General features: G+C 39.2%; 1 protein-coding gene across 5 annotated transcripts in view; it reads right to left on the reverse strand.

Moving 5' to 3' along the window:
- Window positions 1-21,598, reverse strand: part of LOC129732086 (protein madd-4) — a 588,842-nt gene that overhangs the window by 321,510 nt on the left and 245,734 nt on the right. The gene's annotated exons all lie outside the window — the stretch shown is intronic.

Here is a 21,598-nt window from a genome sequence, read left to right on the forward strand (position 1 = left end):
TGAGTGAGATATTTTTTCCTTTAATTTTTGTCTATTTTTCGCACTTCGATTCATAATTTGACAATATGATTAGGGGCCACCCATATTCCATCTGGACAGACTTTTAGCAATTTTGACCCCCCGTCCCACTCCGTGGACAACTGCCCATATAAATTCTAGAAAAATTGTCTGGACCGTGGACAATACGCAGACGCAGACGAATCTCGCGGCTTACTGGCAGGCACTTTGGGGCAGGTCACTCACGGGTATTTTTTTATAGGGGAGGGTAGTATCTGTGACGGGCTTCAAATGGTGAGTTGACAACTTGGAAGGAGCGTTAAACTTAGCTCCGGCCCCCAAAAGTTTCTATTTCACGCCTCCACGAGTCATTTGATACAATAAACTACCAGTTAAAACATTGTCACAACTGGTTGGCGTTGCCTGGGCAATGTTGTCATCTGACAATAGCTAAGTTAGAAGGTGCGACGCGATCGTTGGCGCGGTAACCATATCTCGGCGGCAGAGGAAATGCTTCGCCAACCTGAGCGTCTGTTTACCAAGATAGGGCTGCTCAAAACAGCGTCTGATCTCCATGTTAGGAGCGGCTGATCAACGTCCTGGTGTCAGCGTGGGACTCTAAACAGAGCTGACACGATGGTTCTCCGGTGAGACAAAGGGTTGGGGAAAGCCCAATAAGCCACCCCGCAAAACACCAAACGTTGCAAATATCGAAGAAGTTAATACGGATCGGAACAATCGGCACAGACCTAGGGGACGAAATAAGGACTACGATTGAAAACTCGGTACATTGAACTGCAGATCGTAAGGCTTTCACGGCTGCGACAGGATCATATATGATGGACACAATCCACCCAAGCCGCACGAGAGTCACAAATGAAAAAGTGCTTTTTCGTTACAATTGTCACCTGGATGTTTTTAAAATAATATGGAAACAGTTTTTGTAATCAAGTAACCATTACTTTCTTTAGAAAAAAATTGTGCGAATTTTCTCATGGAAGACACGAATGCAATGATTTAAAAACAAAATTTCATTTTTTCTGTCTCTGTGATAATTAAACTAAAATATATATATTTTTCTCTGAAGAGTCACAGGCGAAATTATTTTTCTTTAGAAACAAAAGTGTTCTCCCCACTAATTAGTCACGGTGATAATTTAAAGTACGAGTGGCATTTTGTTTTAGAATAGTCAACAAGTCATTTAGAGGTACGTGTAAATTTTTCTGGTAAATTCATGGTGACTTTTCATAGCAATAGTTTCCTTAATTAGGCACTGTGACTCTCATAAGAAAAATAAGTATCAGAAGTTTTGTTAAAAAGAATATGCGACCTTTTAAAAAAAATTATAAGTTATTAGCATTGTCACAGTGATTTTGGTAGTCGTATTTTCTGGTTTAAAGAAATATGTATCGGTAAAAGTAAACATCGAGCTTTGTCGGACAAATGTTACAATTTAGTCACAGTAAATTTTTTAAGGAAATATATGTCAAATGTTGTTAGAAAAGAATATGTGATGTTTTTAAAAATTTCGGCGGAGTTTGAGTAATCATCTCTTTTCGATCCAGTGGCAAAGGAAGGATTACGCAGTCACATATGTATTAAACACATATGTATTAAACTAACGTTCGGTTAGTATTTTCTCACTAGAGACCTCATAGGAATTGATTTTTTGACGAATCCAGATAGGATCTACCTATAATCGTTATCAAAAAGAATGCATGTTTTTTCACGGAAGTCACCAAGAATAATTGGTGACGAACACCTAGAATTCGTTGGTTCATTAAAATGGAGACGATGGTTGCTAAAATCAGTAAAAGTATATATTATAAAATTAAACCATAATATGATTTGGACGTTTTCATCGAAAATGTTCATATATTTTCTGATTAGATTATAGCAAGACTCACCTATGAACAGACATTTGCGCAAAAAGAGCACCACATTTAATTTTTCGTATTTCTAATATATTTAAAATTTTACCAATGCTATCTAAAACATTATTTTTCTGAGGGCGCATGAAAATTTTAAGGGGTAGGCGATTTACTTTCACAACGAAAATGGGATTGCATGTGAGAATAGCTCTTGGCATTTATCGCAATTTCAACTTGTTTTATGTTATTGTTTATATCTACACAGATAATTATTTCATCGGCGAAATAAAAAAAATACAATGGCAATGTTCGGGAGTTAGTCACGAATAAATTATTTTATTTTGGAACTTTGTTACGGAAAATATTCATGAATGTATTGATGAAAACACCACTCGCGGTGACAATTTAGAAAAATAGAAACGTTTCTAGTTTCTCCTATAAATATCACCAAATTGAAAATATTTAAATGTAGAATATTTCTAACAAACCACCTAGTGACAATTGCCAAAAGTTTGTATAAGGCTCTAAGCCCGCCTTTTCGACGCTTTTACAGCATTCCTGACCATTTACAGAACATATCCTTCATACAAAAAAGAATCTTCTCTTAAAGGTCACCAATATGTCATTTGTGCGGACTGGGCACGCAACTTTGAAATCGTAGCACTGCAGGAACTTTGCTGGTTAGGACAGAAGGTATAGAAAAGCAGACATCGAGAGCCTACCTTTTATCAGAGCTGTGGCCCCACCAACGAGCTTGGGACGGGCTTCATAGTGCTGGGTAGGATGCGCCAACGCGTGATCGGGTGGCAGCCGATCAGTGCGAGGATGTGTAAGTTGAGAATAAAGGGTTGAAGAACCAACTACAGCATCATCAACGTACACTACCCACACGAAGGAAGACCCGACGACGAGAAAGAAGCGCTCTCTGCGCAGCTGGAGCTGGTGTATGATAGCTGTACGCAACGGGACGTTAAGATCGTCATCGGTGATATGAACGCTTAGATAGGACGGGAGGCAATGTACAGACCGGTGATAGGGCCGAATAGCCTGCACGCCGCATCAAATGATAACGGCCAACGATGTGTGCGCTTTGCAGCCTCCCGCGGTATGGTAGTCAGAAGTACCTTCTTCCCCCGCAAAGACATCCACAAAGCCACCTGGAGATCACCTGACCTACAAGTGGAGATTCTAGTGGAATTCTTCTCAGACGTCATCAACGTTTGCACCTACCGCAGTGCGAATATTGATTTGGACCAGCAGTACGCATGCGCTCAAAACTTTCGATGGTGCGAAACACGCGTCAAAGTCGCCCACCGTAATCAAACATCGGGCAACTACGGAACACCGAAGTTGCACGTGCGTACGCGCAGCAGCTGGAAGCAGCGTTACCAGCGGAAGAGCAGCTTGGCGCAGTTACTCTTGTAGATGGCTGGAGGTACATTCGATCAGCCATAGGTAGTACTGCTGTAGCGGCGACTGGTTTTACGACGATTTGTGTTGTTTGAAGTTTGTGGAAGAGAAGAATGAAGCACGAGCGAGAATGCTGCAACACCAAACGAGGGCGAACGTGGAGCGCTACCGACGCGCACTGAACAGGCGAAATTCGGTCTTACGGAAAAAGAAGCGCCAGGAGAAGGATCCAAATCGCGAGGCGATGGATGAACTGTACGAGAAGCTGAACAGTTCCCGCAAAGGCTATGTGCCACAAGCCGACATGTGCAGGGACCTGGATGACAACCTTCTCACGACAAGTGTAAGGTGATTGACAGGTGGAACGATGAGCACCTTAACGGCGATGTAGCAGAAGACGACGATGCAGTGGTAGTAGATCTCGGTGTAAGCGCAAATGACGACAGAATTCCAGCCCCTGACCTCCACGAGTTTGAAGAGGAGATCAGCCGGCTGCAATACAATAAAGCCGCTGAAGCTGACCAACTCCCCAGTGAGCACGGTGGTGAATCACTGGCTAAGGCGCTACACTGGGTTATTCTCAAGATTTGGGAGGAGGTGGTAGAACCGGAAGAGTTGATGGAGGGTACCGTGTGCCCCATCTACAAAAAAGGCGACAAGTTGGATTGCTGTAACTACCGTACAATCACGTTGCTGAACGCCGCCTACTAGGTATTCTCTCAAATTCTGTGCCGTCGACTATCAGCGTTTGCGAGGGAATTTGTGGGGCAATACCAAGCGGGATTTATGGGTGCCCGCGCCACCACGGACGTGCTTGCTATTCAACATCGCTTTGGAAGGTGTGATACGTAGGGCTGGTATTGATATGAGTGGCACGATTTTTAGGTCTGTTCAGCTCTTTGGCTTCACCGATGACATTGATATTGTAGCACGAACCCTTGAGAAGATGACGGAGACGTACATCAGACTAAAGGCTGAAGCCGGACGAATTGGACTGGTTTATGGCATCGAAGACATGAGAGGAAGAGGTTCCAGAGAAGACAGTGTAATCATGCCGCCACGAATTCATATTAGCGATTAGCCTTATGACAGGAAATCGTGCCTACTTTGGACTCCGGAGGACGCTCCGCCGGTAGTCTTTTACGGTCACGAAACCTGAACCATGCTCGTGGAGGACCAAAGCGCCCTTGGGGTTTTCGAACGGAAGGTGTTGCGTATCATCTGTGGTGGAGTGCAGATGGAAGATGGATAATGGTGAAGGCGGATGAACCACGAATTGCATCAGCTGCTGGGAGAACCACTTATCGTTCAAACGGCGAAAATCGGGAGACTACGGTGGGCTAGGCATGCCGTTAGGATGTCGGACGACAACTCGGTGAAAGTGGTTCTTAATAACAACCCTACTGGAACGAGGCTACGGGCCTCGCAGCGAGTAAGGTGGCTCGATCAAGTGGAAGACGACCTGCGGGGTCTCCGCAGACGACATGGCTAGCGAGCTGCAGCCATGGCCGAATTGAATGGAGACGACTTCTTCGAACAGCAAGGCACACTTCGGCCTGGAGCTGACGGGTTAGGTGAAAAGTTCCTGTGACGCGACGTACTTCTCCAGGGGGATCGTCAATGTGTGACAAAATGTGACGAGGGGGAGGGGGATAAAAATTTAACCAAAATTTGGACGTACATAATAAATGTCGCCTTAAATATTCTTTCGTACTCATATCCCTACTACAACGCAACCTGTATTGAGAGTGAGTAATATGACCGCGCCAAACTACCGTTTTTCTAATCCCGAAACAATATTACAGCGCTTGCCCAGATGTGGTTGCTCCCTTCTACAACCATTCACCGCATACAATCTTCCAAATAGCACGTTTACACATATACTCCGCTACCAAAACCAAAACCAGCTAACAACCGTTATCGACAAAATATCGGAACAACGAGATACGACAACAACAAAAACAAAAACAACCCTACATGACTTCACACGCTTGACATTGTTTTCAAAGGAGCCGATCTGCATCAGAATCACGAAAAATATTTACCTATAAAATTCCGATTTATGTTAAGAGAAATTGATTGAATCTGACGAGTGATCCACTATTGGAAAGGGGTCCACTATAGGGTATTTTACCCTACTTGAATATTTTTCACTGGGTATGTGGTCGATGGCAGCACATGACATATTTAAAACAATAACTTGTACTTATCGTACTGAATTTATTGAATTCGTTGCATATTCGAACTCCTACACAGCTTTACATAAATGAATAAAATTCCAACTTTCACTGAGCAGACAATTCACAACGTTAAGCGTGTTGCCAGAGCTCTGTATCTTGGAGCTTTTAAATTTTTATTAAAAAATGTACTAGTGAAGAAGAGGGATAAGGCATTAATATCAAGATATGTTGAGTTAAATTCAACCAATCACGAGCTCTTTTAACCTAACTTACTGTTTGTTCGACAACAAAAGTGCACGAAAAGTCAATCTTCAATCACGTATTGGTAGCCGTGTGATGCAGAATGTCAGAGAGAAAAGCTTGCTATGATGCTTTAGAGATAAATGAACTTTTTTTATCATAAAGTTGAACAGTTTTTTACTCGAATTCTAAATTTTTAGCAGAACAGTGGCGTAGCCAGGGAATTCCTTATTCGTTTTGATAAAAAATATGAATTTTGAGAATATTGAAGAGAGAGTAACCTAAATCAATGACTATCATGTAGTAAAACTGGATTAGAAAAACAGTGGTTTCGCGCGCTCACATCAGTCACTCTCAATACGAGCTGTGTTGATAGAATGTTTTGTTGCTATCTTTAGCGATATCGCTTACCATGCAATGCGCGTGCTGTTTGAATGAACTGTTGCGTAGTTTAGTCAATGGTCAATTCGAGAACAACATTCGATTTGTTATTTATCGCATGGCGAACAATAGAGTGCTAATGAAAATTGACTTTTCGAATTTCGTTTAGCGGTCGGCACCAAAAATTGTGTCTTCTCGAAAAAAGTCCTCATGAAAGAACTAAGGATGCAAGAACCAGGTAAAGTCACAAAATTTCATTCCCACGGACTGACAGACATTCGAAGCAGCCTTCCGTTGCGTAGTCGGAAGAAGTATATTTTCTCGATATTCCTTCACCGGAATAAACTGCTGATATAAGACCTCTTGTTTCCGATTAGAGAAACAACGACGGCCGCATGGTGGCGAAATAAATAGGCGACAATAAAATGAGTAGCGATAAAGTTTCCTTTCTTGGTAACTATAGGTGACAGAAGTAAAACCGAGAATTGAATAGTTAGAGAATGACAGGGGGGAAGATCGGAAAAGAGAGTTGTTTCTCTCCGGTTTGAGTAGAGTTTTGTTGTGTATGTTGTGTGGACTAGGTCAGTTTTATCGTATGTGTATATGAGGAACCGTATCTACTTAGTTGATACGATTGAGCGTGTCTTATTTCTAAAAAGAGTTTTATGTCGTCCATATGAATTAACTTTTTTAGTTTATGACATCTGAAGAAAATGTGGTTTACATGTAAAAAGAGTCCTTAAAGAGAATTTCGGAGGACACCAGAAGCAACTTGAATTCGTTTCAGACTTTTTTCGTTTAATTCAATTATTTGCGGTTGGTTAGTTGAACATAATTCAAGTGAGTTAGAAAGTTTGTTTTTTTTTGTTTGCAGTATAAACATAAGCAAACACATGTCTGTCCAATTGCCACTAAGTGCTTTGTATTCAGTGAATCTATTAAATAAAAATAAGTTGGTGTCTGTAAACCGGCGTTTCACTCGAAGAAGAATCAACGGATTTGAATGATTCTTTTTGTGTTTGTTTTGTCTTGATCTCCGACGAGTTAATAAGCCATAAAAATAACAATAATCAACTGATAAAGTTAGAAAAAAATTGAAATAAATTTTCGGTTTTTCCCGCCTTTTACTCCAAGAACAACGTCATTAGATTACTATGATTGCAGGCTATGACCGGTAGACAAGTTGTTGTAGCGTCGTTATTGAGGCGTCGTTGTTGAGTAAACAAGCATTTGTTATTGATTCACGTATTAAGTGATATTCGTTTTTGCTGCCTACTACACCTTTTCTATGCAAAAGAACTATAGCGTGGTAGCAACAAACTCGACATGCGTGTGAATACCCGCATACGTAGCTTCGATTTTATTCAAGGGCATATGCTTGATAATGTAAATCTAATTTCTGGCTTATTTGAGTAAAGTTGCAAATAATCGTTTTATTTATCTGATAAATGTAAAGAAAGAAGAAGAATAACACTAAATGTGCGATGATTTAATTCACCATCTGTTACCAAAGCAAAGCCTTGGTGCTACATTCCGATTCGGAACTTGACCTTCTGTTTTACTTAACACAGACTTCGCAGCCAACCGTTGAGTGTACAGGACAATTGAATTGTAAACTATAATGTTGCGAAATGTCAATTGCACTGTGCTTAGGCAGCAGATCTGTCTCAAAAATCAAATGAAATATTAATGTCATTGAAGCGAAAATTTCGAAGCTCCGTGTTTCCAGATATTACCTACCAATTTACCATTTGATTTCAAACGTCTGTATGTACCTTCGCACTCCGTAGTTGCGTGATATTCGATAATGCCCGAAGCCCTAATAACTGGTGGCATTAAACCTCAAACATACATATTCTCGCATAAACGGCTTTATGTCACATGGTCACGTGAAAAACAATTGGTATCATGTATGTTTGAAAAGAAAAATTGATTGCTGTGAAACTGGCTTACGCGAGGTAGTCAACAAATTAAAGATTCTGAGAGGTTTTCTGTGAGTTTTAGTGAGTAACGATTTTTTGTTGCCTTTGATCGGAAAAGTTCGAAACCAGTTTTCATCACCGGGGCGTAATTAAACGATAGCCTTCATTTTTTCTTCTGAGCGATTTTCGTATTGGTTTCTGTTGATTCCACTTAAATTCAACGTCGGTTTCTGTGAATTTGTGCTTTGACTGTTTTTTCAAGAAAGAAGAGGACACTGTCGGTACGTATTAAACATAATAGATTAAAAATAATAATGTGTTTTTGCAAGAATTCTGAGGAGTATTCATACTGGTTTCAGTTCCTAACGAAGGTGCCGCTAAGGGTATGTTATAAAAGGAATGTTTCCTAATCTACATGATCAAACTGATTCTTGCATATCTTCCAGTTGACTTTGACAAATTTCTGCTGTGTTCGAAGTGTTTTTTCTTCAGATGAAGTTGTTGTAAGTGGAACGTTCAAATACTTAACATGCCGTTGAATTAAAATTAAATTCGTTATTTTTGTTCCAGTTTTGCAAGTTAAGACACGAGTAGTAGCAGGTCAATGGAAGTGTCAGGCTCCGCAACACTGAAGATAGGATATTAAAAAGTCAGGAAATATACGAGTCCCGAAGAGAAGTTGATCGGTTAAGATATAGACGAGCTCGAAATGCGCCAACGTTCGACACCCCATATATATCAAAATCGTCAATTACACACTTAGTTTCCACCGTCTTCAAACGAGTCTTGAACAAAAGAAAAATAAAGTATAGTAACTTAAACACTCAATTGAGAAAAAAATGCTAATCTAATATTTTCAAATACAACTACTTTATAGATTCAAGGTCAAATTTACCACCGAACAGATGCATTGCTGCCACTACCCGATGGCAAATGTCCTTGAGCGACATTTCTGACAGGAAACTACAAAGGAGAAGTCGTAATAATCCCGCGTATCCCGATTACTCCTACCGATTTGCCGTTTAATTTCAAACGTCTGCAATTTCCCGTGCGTCGCGTATTCGCGATGACTATTGATAAAACCCAAGAACAGTCACTAAAAACTTGAGGCATAAACTCCCAGTATTCATGCTTCTCACATGGACAGCTCTGTGTCGCATGTTCACGTGACCCGGACCCCGACATTGTGGAATACACCAAAGTCGCTTTTTAAGCGGGGGATACGTGCCGCGTAAAAAAACCGCGTAAATTCCGGAATTCGCGTAAAAACCGCGTAAATTCCGGAATCCGCGTAAAAAAAACGCGTAAAAAGCGACCTTGGTGTATATAGAATTTAGTGGCTATGACCGCCTCGACCACTTTTACATGTTTCGTATATTCCGAAATTTAAGCTTGAATTATTTAGAATTCTGAAGTTTTTCATAAAATCTGTTCCAGTGAGATTGGCCAGGCAGAAGGGTATTACTATATTTGCATCAAGCCAAGCTTTTGAATAATTGAATAAATAACGTAATAATTTCCCCCAGAATATTTAAAAGAATGACTGTTTATTTTCAGACATGTATTGAAATAATTTGATTATGGTTGAAAGGTGCTTTATAATGTTCAATTAAATCAAAAATCAGAATTTTACGAGCGCTGGATTGAGAAAAAAAACTAAAAACAAATCAGAGCTTAGAAATATCTTGGGTATTTTTTTCTTTAGCAGCAGTTAGATATTTCAGTTTTTGAAATACAACAATCAATAAAACTCAAGACGGCGGTACGAAGTTTGCCGGGTCAGCTAGTTATTCATAAATTCAAGTGAATTTGTCATTAATATAATTAGAACTTCCGTAGGAAACATTCATTCATTGATAAAATGCAAAATAATCACGGTCGCCTTCCGAGATTGTTGTCTAGTTATCTTCGAAAGAAATTTTGCAAAACAACTGCTTCACAACTACTTCTGTTCATCCCAGGTTGTATCCAAGTTTCCAGAATAATCGAAAAAGAGCTAAAAAAATTTCGTTTATTTTGTATGGGCTTCTTGGAGGTTGAAATTGAAATGTGAAAAGTTGGTCCGTTGATGTAATATTAAAATTGGGTTCTTCTTTCTCACTTTTTTGTTTATTCGAAAAAGCATGTAGAAAGATATTTTAACACAAAAAACTTTTTTCTTTCTCAGAAAATGTTCCGATTTTTCAAACCAAGTATATTGTTCACAATGTGAAACATGTGACTTTATTACTCGCCTCCACATAGTTCTGAAGTCATGTATGTGCTTATTTTGTCAACCTCGAGAAAAGCATAACACATTCCACTACACTCTCATGGTAAAAAAGGATAAAAATAGAAAGTCCATCACGATGAAAATTTGCTATCCACCAGAAGAACATCACTGCTAAGTGCAAAGCCCATTAATATTTCATGAGTCGTTCATCACGGCCACCGCAGCACAGCAGTGCCACAATCTGGCGCATGTATTCCTCCGCGCAGCCGGGCGAAACCAGACCAGACCAGGAGATCTGTCCATTTTGATAAAAGTCAATCCGGGAATAAATGAAATGAGTCCAAAAAGTTCTCTCCATCGCATTATCGGACCCCCAGGTGACAAGTCGCTTCCAATCACCGTACGTCAAACTTTAATCGACCGAACTCGACCGGGAGGATGGAAAATCAATACAACAATTGAACTTCCCACTCCCGGTTCTCACTGCGGACGGATAAACTGACGGTGTTTTGTCAAATCGCCGGTGTCTGGCGGGAGCTGGCTTTTGGCCGTCCGGAGGAATTTCATCAATCGTCACGATTACTACCACTGGGGAAAAAGTCGCTGACAGAATCAACTTAAACTCATTGATTGGGTTTTTAAGGGAAAAGAAAAAAAGAGAAGGAAAAAGCCCAACTTGGCAGGCAATCATGAGGGAACAACAAAAAAGCAGCAACAACATCCCAATAGATATCCTCCCGACAGCACCGAAAATGATGACCAATCGTAAATATATTTATAATGCCAACCGTTACCCAACAAGAATAAAAAGTTTTCGCTTAAACATGACTGCAATTGGGGTTTTCCGTACAAATCAGTTGTATTATTTGACCTTATTCTCGGTCTTTGCAGTGATCAGCTGAATCATCGGAGGGAGGTAAACCGGCTGTCTTAATATGCTGCATTTTATTATTTGATTGTTTGAATTCGTGGACAAACACGGATTCGTTGGCAAAGTTTGAAGGCCGGTTGTTTGAAATTGCCTGAATTACTGAAAAAAATGGGGCATCGGTCAAATTATTAAGAAAGAATTCCTGATTCAAATTTTTGACATAAATATTATTATAATAACGAGATTAAGTTTTTCCTCTTCGTCCCAGAGATAACGAAACAGAAAGTGTCGTCAGTAAACTACAAATCACATGCATGAAAATTTTCGTAAATATATCTCGACAAAGTCGGAACTTGTATAGGTATGCATATAAAAATGTTGACGGGCATTTTGGATTGTCGTTTAGGATACCCTTTTGTGATATGACAGCATAAAAATTGGTTTACTTGCGACGTTGAATCACTCGTTTGATGTTTATCATTGTTTACTGGTTTTGCCTTATGCGGTCGCTAATAAATGTTTTTATTAGCCAAACACGTTCCTAGCTAATTCCTCAGCAAACATAAATACATAAGTAAATAGAACGTTCCCGTTCTTTCATCAAACGAAAATCTAACCCGGCATGTAAACTCTAGCCAATTACGCAAGAATAATTGTCAGGTTACGGAATTGGCTTCAATTTTCCTTCGGCAATCCATCTATTTCAGCCAACTGAAATCCAAGTGCGCCATGGGGAGCATTTATTGTTGTTCTTCGGCACCAATTTGTAGTACGTCGTAACATAATGGGAAAGCAACCGTGAACTGATCAGGAATACTAACCCTGTACTTTTACGTATGCATGAGCTGTAAATCTTAGCCGGCCAGCAGCATGGGTATCGTTAGTGCGTGCCACCTTCGGAAGTCCAACAATGGAGCGGACACAAAAGTCCGAAGACGGTGCTCGATTTTCTTGCGAATGTGAAAGTCCGTACGCACCTGCCACCAGGCCCGGCGGTCAGCCCATCATTGATTCTCTTCAAAGTTTCCTTTCTTCTCTTGGGGCGGGGGGGGGGGGTCAGAGCAGGGGGTTGGTGTGAAATAGGTAATTAAACATTGCGGTCTTACCATAAATCATTCGGTCGACCAGAAACACACACACGCTCAACTTCGGCTGGTACCAGATCGAATCGGACGGGAGTCGATTGGCTGTGCCGCGCCAGAATCGATTATCGAGCTCGACTAGGGTTGAATTAATCACCCTTTGCGTATAGCGGGTAGAATATTTTATGCTTTGGTGATTCAAGTGTCGCTTAAGATCGGCTAATGGGCCGTGGGAGGCTGATGCGGCAGCAATTTTGTTTCACCTATATATTTCGATTGTGAATGGCATCAGTTAATCAATACGGATCTGCAAATTAGAGCGCTTGTGTAAGACGCTAGGCGCTTATCGGAGTAATTGTGATTTGCTGGACCATGCAGAAATCGATTGTGCTAGCGTTGGTAAGATATTATTAAAAGCATGACGCTTCTCAGTTGTCGAGCGATATGGCAATGGAAATGAAGTGTAGAGAGTACGATAAGTAGTGATACAAATAGAATCGAGATCGTCCGAATCTAATCGGAAAGTGTATGAAAATGTTAAGTTATGTTTAAACAGAGGAAAAGAAAAATGTCTCACAATTCTGCCAAAACCTAATTCATATTCCTCCGCAGTTTCCAATTAAATAATAATATCACTACCGCATTCACGTTACCCATGCGGTCGTGTCTAGGATACCGTCCTATGCTTTTTTCTGATTCCTTGACTAGTTTTCTTTAAAGTGCAATTTTTAGAATGAGCATTAATATAACACATGCCAAGATATAAAAAATTTAAAGGTTGTTCACGAGACAATGTATTTCTTGCAGTAGGTTTACATTACACTTTTGCATTGCAAGGTTAACATTACGCTCGAAAATTTGTTTGATGTTCTAAAGCTGTTCTATGCTGCCGTAATATGACATAGACGTAATAGACGTAATAGACGTAAGTGCCTTTTTTTCAAAAAATGGGGTTTTCATGCCAAATTGTTCATTATTTGGAGACCTATCTTTTGGTATCTTTTTTTTTTCGTTTCGCTGCATAGAAAAAAAAAAAGTGACGAAGGCACCATTTCAATACAAACGTAACAAGGAACGTCACGTCACAATGTCGTCTCACGGCAGTATAGAAGTTATTAAGCTTTTTCATGAGCAAACGTAAAAGAGACAAACCCGGTGAACAATTACTCTGCGGCCTGATTTGATTTACAGCAGATATAATCCTGGTTTTGAAATACGCATATTAAATGATATTCGACCATTTTCGGCTGTTTTCCAAAAACCGCGAGTAACTATCTTGGATTAAAAATTAGCATCTGGGGTCCATTTATGGCCTCTGTGTATCATCCCGATCACAGAAATAATCATATTGGGTGGTATTTGATTATTTTAAGCTGTCTGGAAACCGGAAGCCACTATGTTAGAATTTAATATTGTGCATGGGGTCAATTATCGGTCTCTGGATACCATCAGGATTTAGAAATAGACATATTTGTTGATTTTTGGCCTTGCTTTCTGCTCTGCTTGGTTGAAATGTGCGTTCAGAACAAGACTCTACATTTTACAATAGTACAATATTTAGTATCATAAAATCACAGTTCTCTGCGTCTTGTGATGCATAGATAATTTTTCAATCGATTTTCGCAATGATTAATGAAAGTCGAGTTGAGTTATAAGTATTTTAAATTGGACAATTTTTTTGACGCTCGCGAGGTTTTCAATTTGCATCCCTATCCCAGGAAGTTACAGTAGTCCGTCATTCTACGTCAGAAAACTAAGAATAAGGGATTGTTTAAAACCAGAGTAATGATAGATATTTTTCGTATAAAATTTCCTCAGACACATGATGAAATCGTCAAATTTGAGATCAAAGTGTACTCATATGCCGGAAAATGTAATTTACTTTCTCGAATGCAAGAGAAACATATTTGGCAACAGTGCCAGTTAAAATTAATTGGTTTTTTAAATAATTTTTTGACTATTTTTTTTGTCAAATATAATGTATCAGTTTGTTAATTAACATTGTGTAGGGTATTTCGTTCCATTATTCATCTCAGTTAGGTTTATCCTGAATTTTTAAGAACAAACTATTTTTCACAACGCTTCCATATTCATCTCAAAACCTAAATCACTGCTCATTTATTCATCACATTGCTAACCATGAATGAATCTCATTTTCATGAATGAACGTAGCCACAAACCGTCGTAGTAGGTTACCTAGGTAACCGCTGTAGTTGTTTACGTGCAAAATTGGTAACCTAGGTAACCATTGAAGTGCTGTCGATTTATGTCAATTATGTTGGAATAATAAACATTTTCTGTACGACTCTTTTGTATTAACAGAAACTGATTTGGCATCTTTTGATTTTCTTCGACGCAGTGGAGACACATGAAAATACATACAGTTGGAATTTTGGATTTGTAAAAATTCATCTCATATATTTCTGCTAATTAAGCTTGTTTTTGAAAATTTGAGGTGATCACTTCAAAGATTAAAATATTCTTAAATTAGTGAGTAATTTTGTTTAGTGATTAAAATGAAAAGTGGTCCGCTAATGATGAAAAAACGTTGGTTGGCTGCTGAACGAGTCCCTTTGTAGCCGTATAGAGTAATGCGTGGATTTTGCTTTCTGAGGTAGGTGATTGAAATAATTGAGTTTTCTAGTGCAGATACCCGAATACAATATCAAATTTAGAGTTTCAAGTAAGTTTTTGAAGATTCTACTTCATGAGAAATCTGAAGTGAACTAAGAATAATCCATTCCATCAATTAGTAGATTGGTTTAGTTAAAAAAATTATGTTTTCCTGTTTTTAATTGTGTTTTTATGTTATATGAGATGAATATATGGGCTGAGATGAATAATGGAACAGTTCCCCTATTTGTAGCCACAATTGAAAGAATATAAGGATTTTTGACGAAACGTGGCATTTCAGAATGTGGAGGGTTCCACAGAGCTACATAGTGGCCTTACGATGGAATGATCAAAACTCATTGAGAATACAAAAAATTAACAAACATAGAAGCATTTGAGGAAATAGGTAATGAAATTTTAAATTTTTCATATTGTTTCACTTGATAACACCGGTCGGCAAAATGAAGGAAAAAAAGTGCATTCCAAAAGCTCAAATCGGAAGAAAATGAAACATTCTAGTTATCCAACCAATCTTACGAATGTTGGTGCCTCTAGCCATTACCAAAACGCGTCAACTCACGTGAGAGTTTACATCGTAATTGCCCGCCGGGCTCGTCGCTTCAACGTTATGTTTACAAAAAAACTCATTAAGGTCTTTGAAAAAAAGTTTGTGACTAGGGACACCAAAATCCACAGGAATTGTTGAATAGTTATAATTTTTCATTTTTTTCCGGTTTGAGCTTTTGGAGTGCACTTGTGCCGATCAGTGTAATTATAAGTGGTGAACGATAATTCGAAGTTAGTAGTGCAAATAAAATGTCATTGTTTAATTTGAGCATTGTCAATAATTACTGAGTAAATTTTAAGTACATTCCATGCCGTGATTGTTTGATGTTCTTTCTCACTTCACTAAACATCCCCGAGTGATGTTTTTGTACGCTTAAAAGAGAAAGAGACTTTCTTTGAATGTGTGACTGTCTTTTTCTGATACTGTTTCTTGCCTATTTTTGATCTAAATAGAAGTTTTTTTTATATTTTAATTGGGGCTACGATGATTTGAATTAATACTTAAATTTAAGATTTTCAGATTTTCAATATTAAAAAAAAAACAAATTATAATACTGCATTGTTGCTTTTTGTTTTTATATTAGCTGAACTTTGTTGTTTGTTGTTTATCAGAGCCTAATAGAATAACTTAAACGTTTATTGATTGCTGAGGATCTTTAAGGCTCACCTTAATGTTTTTTACAAAATATAAATTGGATTCTGACCAGGAGCATCCTCGTGGATTTTTCCTAACAATTTCGACGAAACTTTGTTTTTAGGACTCCAATATGATTGTAATATTTGTGACGTATTTAATGATTCTCATATTTGTTTGAGATTTTCGTCTTTTTGTATCCTGGTAAATTTAATTTACTTTCTGTCACACCTATTTGCGATTTAGCACCTCGATACATTTCCCTAATTCACGTTTTTCCCAACATCCATAACGAAATTTGTGAGTATTTTTTCTTTCTTTAATTACCGCAACATAATATTCATATTATCATTATTTATTAATTTGTCAACAGATAAAATTCTCACCCTAATGGCATTCATCAAAATCAACAACTAATCTACAAGTTAGTTGAACACAAAAGAGAAATCTTTCGTTTTTTTTATTGCCACCCTACTGAAGTGAGACGTAGCTCTACGTCAACATGAAAATTTGATATAATATCTTTTTACAAAATATTTAGCACCTGCATTCATGAAAAATTGAAGACGTTATGAAAACAGGATTATCTCTGCATTTTGAATTTCCATTGGAACACAAAATGGAAGCAAAATTAAACTACACTCAAGTAAACTGTTGCGAACTGCTGAAAAAAAGTTTTAAGATTCAAAGTAATATAAAAATATATCAACAATTGTAATATGGAAGAAAGGAAAAGATACATTTTAACAGCTATAACAGCTGTACCTGTTTGATTTCAATTTTTTTTCGTTTTGTACGTCAGAATCGAAATGTATAAATCTTTCTATATTTTATGAATTTTTGAATTTTCTGTTCTGACGTAGAATTACGTCTTACTTTAGTAAGGTGGCAAACCCAAAAATGGAGAATGGAGTGAGACGATGGAATGAAAAATTTCAAAGTCTTAAGGTTACAGAGTCCGCTTCGATATGCGATTGATCATGAGTTCGAATCTTATTAGAATCAGACCGTTAGGTGTTAGAAGGGCTATTACACATAAATTTATTCTCAGGTTCCCTCCTTTCCCCCTACAGTCACACACAGTTCAATAAATATTTCCCCAAGGTGTTATATTTGTCGATCCTTGGCAGGCTTGGTAAAGAAGAGCAGTAGAATGTACACATCAGCGTGCAGAGAGAATGATAAAAGTATAGAAAATCCGTCACTTACCACGGTGACAAAATAACCTTCTTTCCGTTATAGTCGTCAGAGAAGCAAAAATAAACTCGGTCTCTGGCAACAACGATTGTAACACTTCCGTTCTTCCTTCCCGAATCGACCGGGAGGACGTGTCCGGCTCCGATATAAATCTATACAAAGCGGAAGCTCCTAAACTATTGTACATTGAAGATGGTAAATTAATCCCAAAATAGCCATCTTACGATTTGTTCAACTTCACTAGCTCAGATACATCACGAAGGAGCAGCTACGAAAAGTGCGGCCGGTTAAGCGCAAGCTTATTTTTTGAAACATTTTTTCATAGTGAAGTGTTTAAAATTCATTGCTAGCTTGATTATACTGATCGAGAAAAAAAAATGCACCCTGAAGAATTCACAGCTTACAGCTTTTTAACCATTCCTGTGGATTTTGGAGCCCCTAGTGTATGCAGTAGTGCGTCAGAGTGTCATTGCTCACCGGGTTCATCTCTTTAACGTTGTGTTTACGAGAAAACTTTAAGTCTCTGATAAAGTAATCCGTTTTAGAGGCACCAAAATTCATAGGAATGGTGTAAAAGCTAATTGTTTACCAGTTTGAACTCTGGCCCAGAGCCTCTGGGGTCAAACCTGTGTTTACCAGTGTTATAATTCAACCAATCGCGTGCTCGCGATCCAAATCCAAGCACTTTCCCAGTACAGCCGACACTCAAGTATACAAACGATTTGACTTTGCTGTTGTTTTTTGCTGGTTCGAGTGCAAAACGGCACGCCCATCGTAAGTATAACCCTCAGTAGTTACGTATGAAAGATAGCATTCAGAATATAAGTCTTCATTATCTATTCGATAACTGAGCACGAGAATTTACTGGAAACTGGATCGACCAGCAGAAATATGTTAATAATATGTTTGTATGGTTTTAGATGCAACACTCGATCATCCGATTGCAGCATTCCATAGTGGACGGACCAACAGAGGAAACCAGCTAACTGCAGATATCACCTGCCACAACGCAAAATTGTGGATGAAAGATCTGTATAGGAAGAACCATCATACAGGCATGTCTGTAGCACTGCTGATGCTGAACATGTTCGGACATTTTAATGATTCTGTGAGTAGCAGTACAATTTGAAGTACTTCTAGCGCAACTTTTTCATCGCTTGGAATAAATGCATTCTTAATTTCAAGCAGCATTTCAGGTTTTGAAGCGTATTATAAGTACAAAATAAGTTTTAAGAGAGTGTCCAAGAGTATCAAGAAACTTAAGTTGTTACTCGAGTGGAGAACCGCGGTATATATTAAAAAAAAAAGCTTCTGAAACGTGTGTGGCCCAAAGAAGGGTCGGCTGTAATTGGCAAGTGGAATAAAACAACTTATTTCGAGCTATTGTATTTCGTAACAGCTCTAATTAAGTTTTAGCGTCGGATGCCAAGTGCATGCATCTTTTGGCAACAGCAAACGTACGAAAGTCTGAACTTGACAGCCATGCTTGTGTTCGGCGCCAAACTAATGTATTTCGCGCACAACATTTGCACACTCAGTGTACAGATTAGTCCTTGCGTTTTTTCACATTACCTCATTCTATCATCTACGTCGCGCCACCTGGTTTTGCATTAGTTCTCCCCGTAGACAATCACATGGGTTTTTCCATCATACAGGTAGCAGTTGTCCATGTAAGGACTACCACATATTTTCAGTCAAAGCAGTAAAACCGAGTTTTTTAAACATTTTCATCGAACAGGCTTCAGTTTCACCCGCGTTGTTTTGTTTTTACGGTGAAGTAGTACTCTACCTTTAACAGCAACCTTAAATATTCCTTTTTTACACTGAAAAAACCATCTTTGATTAATAAGTCGACTCCCTCAAATTAGCTAAGCTATAGAAATTCAAAATATTTCATCCAGAGCTTGAGCTTGAACGACCACATATTTCGTAGTTGCTTTTCCGTGATAGATCTCAAGCTTAGAAAGTTGCATAAAGTGCCACATAGAGATTGTTCGTGCCGAAGCTAAGTACCGATCAATGTTCAACGCAGCGAAATTTATTAACGACCCATAGAGAAAACATCGCAATTAATATTAGACGAGATGCGTGAAAATATGTGAATCCTTTGTTAAACGTTTCTATAAAAATCAAAGAATTATCTAGTCAGACTCTCTTTTTACTTTGACCGTTGCAGGGATAAGTACAATCTAAACCTAAAATTACGTGTTCCGAGATAAGAAATAAAAGTTCCGAGGTTCCGAATAAATTGTGTTGTTTCGAGAATAAAAATTACACCGATTTGTTTCTACATTGTGTGCCGATCGATACGAAAAACAAATTCGAAATGCCCTTCATCCATCCTTGGCTCAGCGATCTATAGAAAATACAGTCCACCGTCTCGAATACATTATGATTCGAACATTTTGGTCCTTCGAACCGGATGGATGAGACGGCAACGTGGCAATCGTTTCGACAAATGAAACTCTCCGAGTGAAAAAGACTATAGTCGTACCGAAGCTAGTGTGCGCTGCGACGCACGCATAGCCATGCGAACAATACCGAGTGAGACGCCCAAACAATGGGTTCGCTCTTCTAAGCGCTGAAAGTGCCTGGCGCCGGCACATTTCACCATTATGTTCAGATACGTCAAGCGAGACGTATGCTTTTTTCGAGTGCTGAGGCAATTTGTGGCTGTGTTCCCAATTGCAAATCGAAGACCGGACAAATTTTACCGCCGAATCGTTATTGGAAAAACTATATCCGTCGTGATATTTTGGAACTACCTATCGAGTGACAGTGCCGTGTGTGTACCGAGAACATTTATCGGGCCAAGTAACATTGCTATTGACCTTGACCGAGTGAACAAACGAAAAAAAGTATCGACAAAGGAAAATTGAAAGTGATTTGAGTGCCAAAAAGCACATAAAAAGTGTGCCGAAATTATCAAACCGTGTGCCTGCGGACGTCGGCGGCCATCGCTGCAGAGAAAGACGGCAGCTGACGCCGCCACAACAATAGGAATCCGCCATTGCAAAAGGTAAGTGACCTGAGCCCGCTTTGAATTTATATTGAGCAAACGCAAATCCACATTGAGCGTGACCGTGTATGACCTACCGTTAGCAAACATGACTGAAAAAAGACCCAGATTGTTTCCTTCAATAGAGTGGTTGAGGCCGTGCAGGAACGAGCGACCAAGTTGATAGACGTGGTGAAAAATTTTCCTGCTGATGGTGATGTCGATGGGTTAGATGCTAAGACGGAGGTAGTCGTCGATTTACGTGCCCAGCTGCGTGAGGCCCGTATGAAGCTGTATTGTCTTGTAAAGCAGGACGATCTCGACGAGGTGAATCAGCAAATTTTTGCAATCGAAGAGCTGCTTGATGAGTGTCGATTTCTTATCCGCCGTCAAGTTAAATTGATGAAGCCCAATGCGCCTGACACATCCGTTAGAGCCGAAATTTCTGAAAAGGTCCATCGAGCTTAGTTGCCCGATATTCCTCTCCCTAAGTTTGATGGTCATTATGAACATTGGCTTCATTTTCGCAACCAATTCAATGCTATTATTCGACGACGAGAAAATCTAGACGACTTTGAACGATTGCATTATTTGCGAATGTGTTTGTGTGGTGAAGCTCGCGACATACAGTGCGATGAAGAGACATTTACTTCCCTTTGAAATGCGTTAATTCGTCGTTACGAAAATAAACGGTGGCTTACGGAAAAGCATTTGGGTGATATTTTTCAAATTCCAACTATGACCTCGGAAAATGCGCCTGCCGGTCGCTAGTCGATAGTTTTTTGAAGCACATTAGAGCTTGATCATCCTTGGGGTTTGAGTTAGATCGTCTATCGGAATTAATTTTCGTTCAGATGGTAATGATGCACCTGGATGCGAAAACACGTCGATCGTATGAAGCAGATTTAGGCGAAGCTGAATTCCCATCCTGGAGCAAAATGGTGGATTTTTTGAGCAATCTTTGTCGAATGCTGGAGAATTTGGACTGCATTTCCAAGAGTTGTGAATCCTCGCAAGGTGGTCGTTCTCCTGTTACGCCTGTGAACGCCTGTGCTGTCCTCTGAGAAACCGACCGGTTGCAGCTAATACTGTGACACGTGATATTACGCGGATTAGTTGCTTTCTTTGTCGTAAAAATCACTACATTAACGAATGCGAAGCGTTCTTGGAGCTATCGCCCAAACAACGTTGCGAGAAAATTAAATCGTTGAGTTTGTGTTTCAATTGTCTGTCGGATAGTTACACTCGTAATCAATGTACTCGAAGTCTTTGTCGAATCTGCCAGAAAAAGCATCATACGTTACTGCATTTGGATCCTGCTACATCTTTACCAGTTGCGCCAGGTCCAAGCGTTTCTGCGAAACCCGTTGTTAAACAACCAGAGCAACCGAAGCCATCAGAACCAACCGTGTCGAACTCTAGC

This window comes from Wyeomyia smithii, chromosome 3 (assembly GCF_029784165.1).
Source record: "Wyeomyia smithii strain HCP4-BCI-WySm-NY-G18 chromosome 3, ASM2978416v1, whole genome shotgun sequence".
Taxonomy (NCBI): Eukaryota; Metazoa; Arthropoda; class Insecta; order Diptera; family Culicidae; genus Wyeomyia; species Wyeomyia smithii.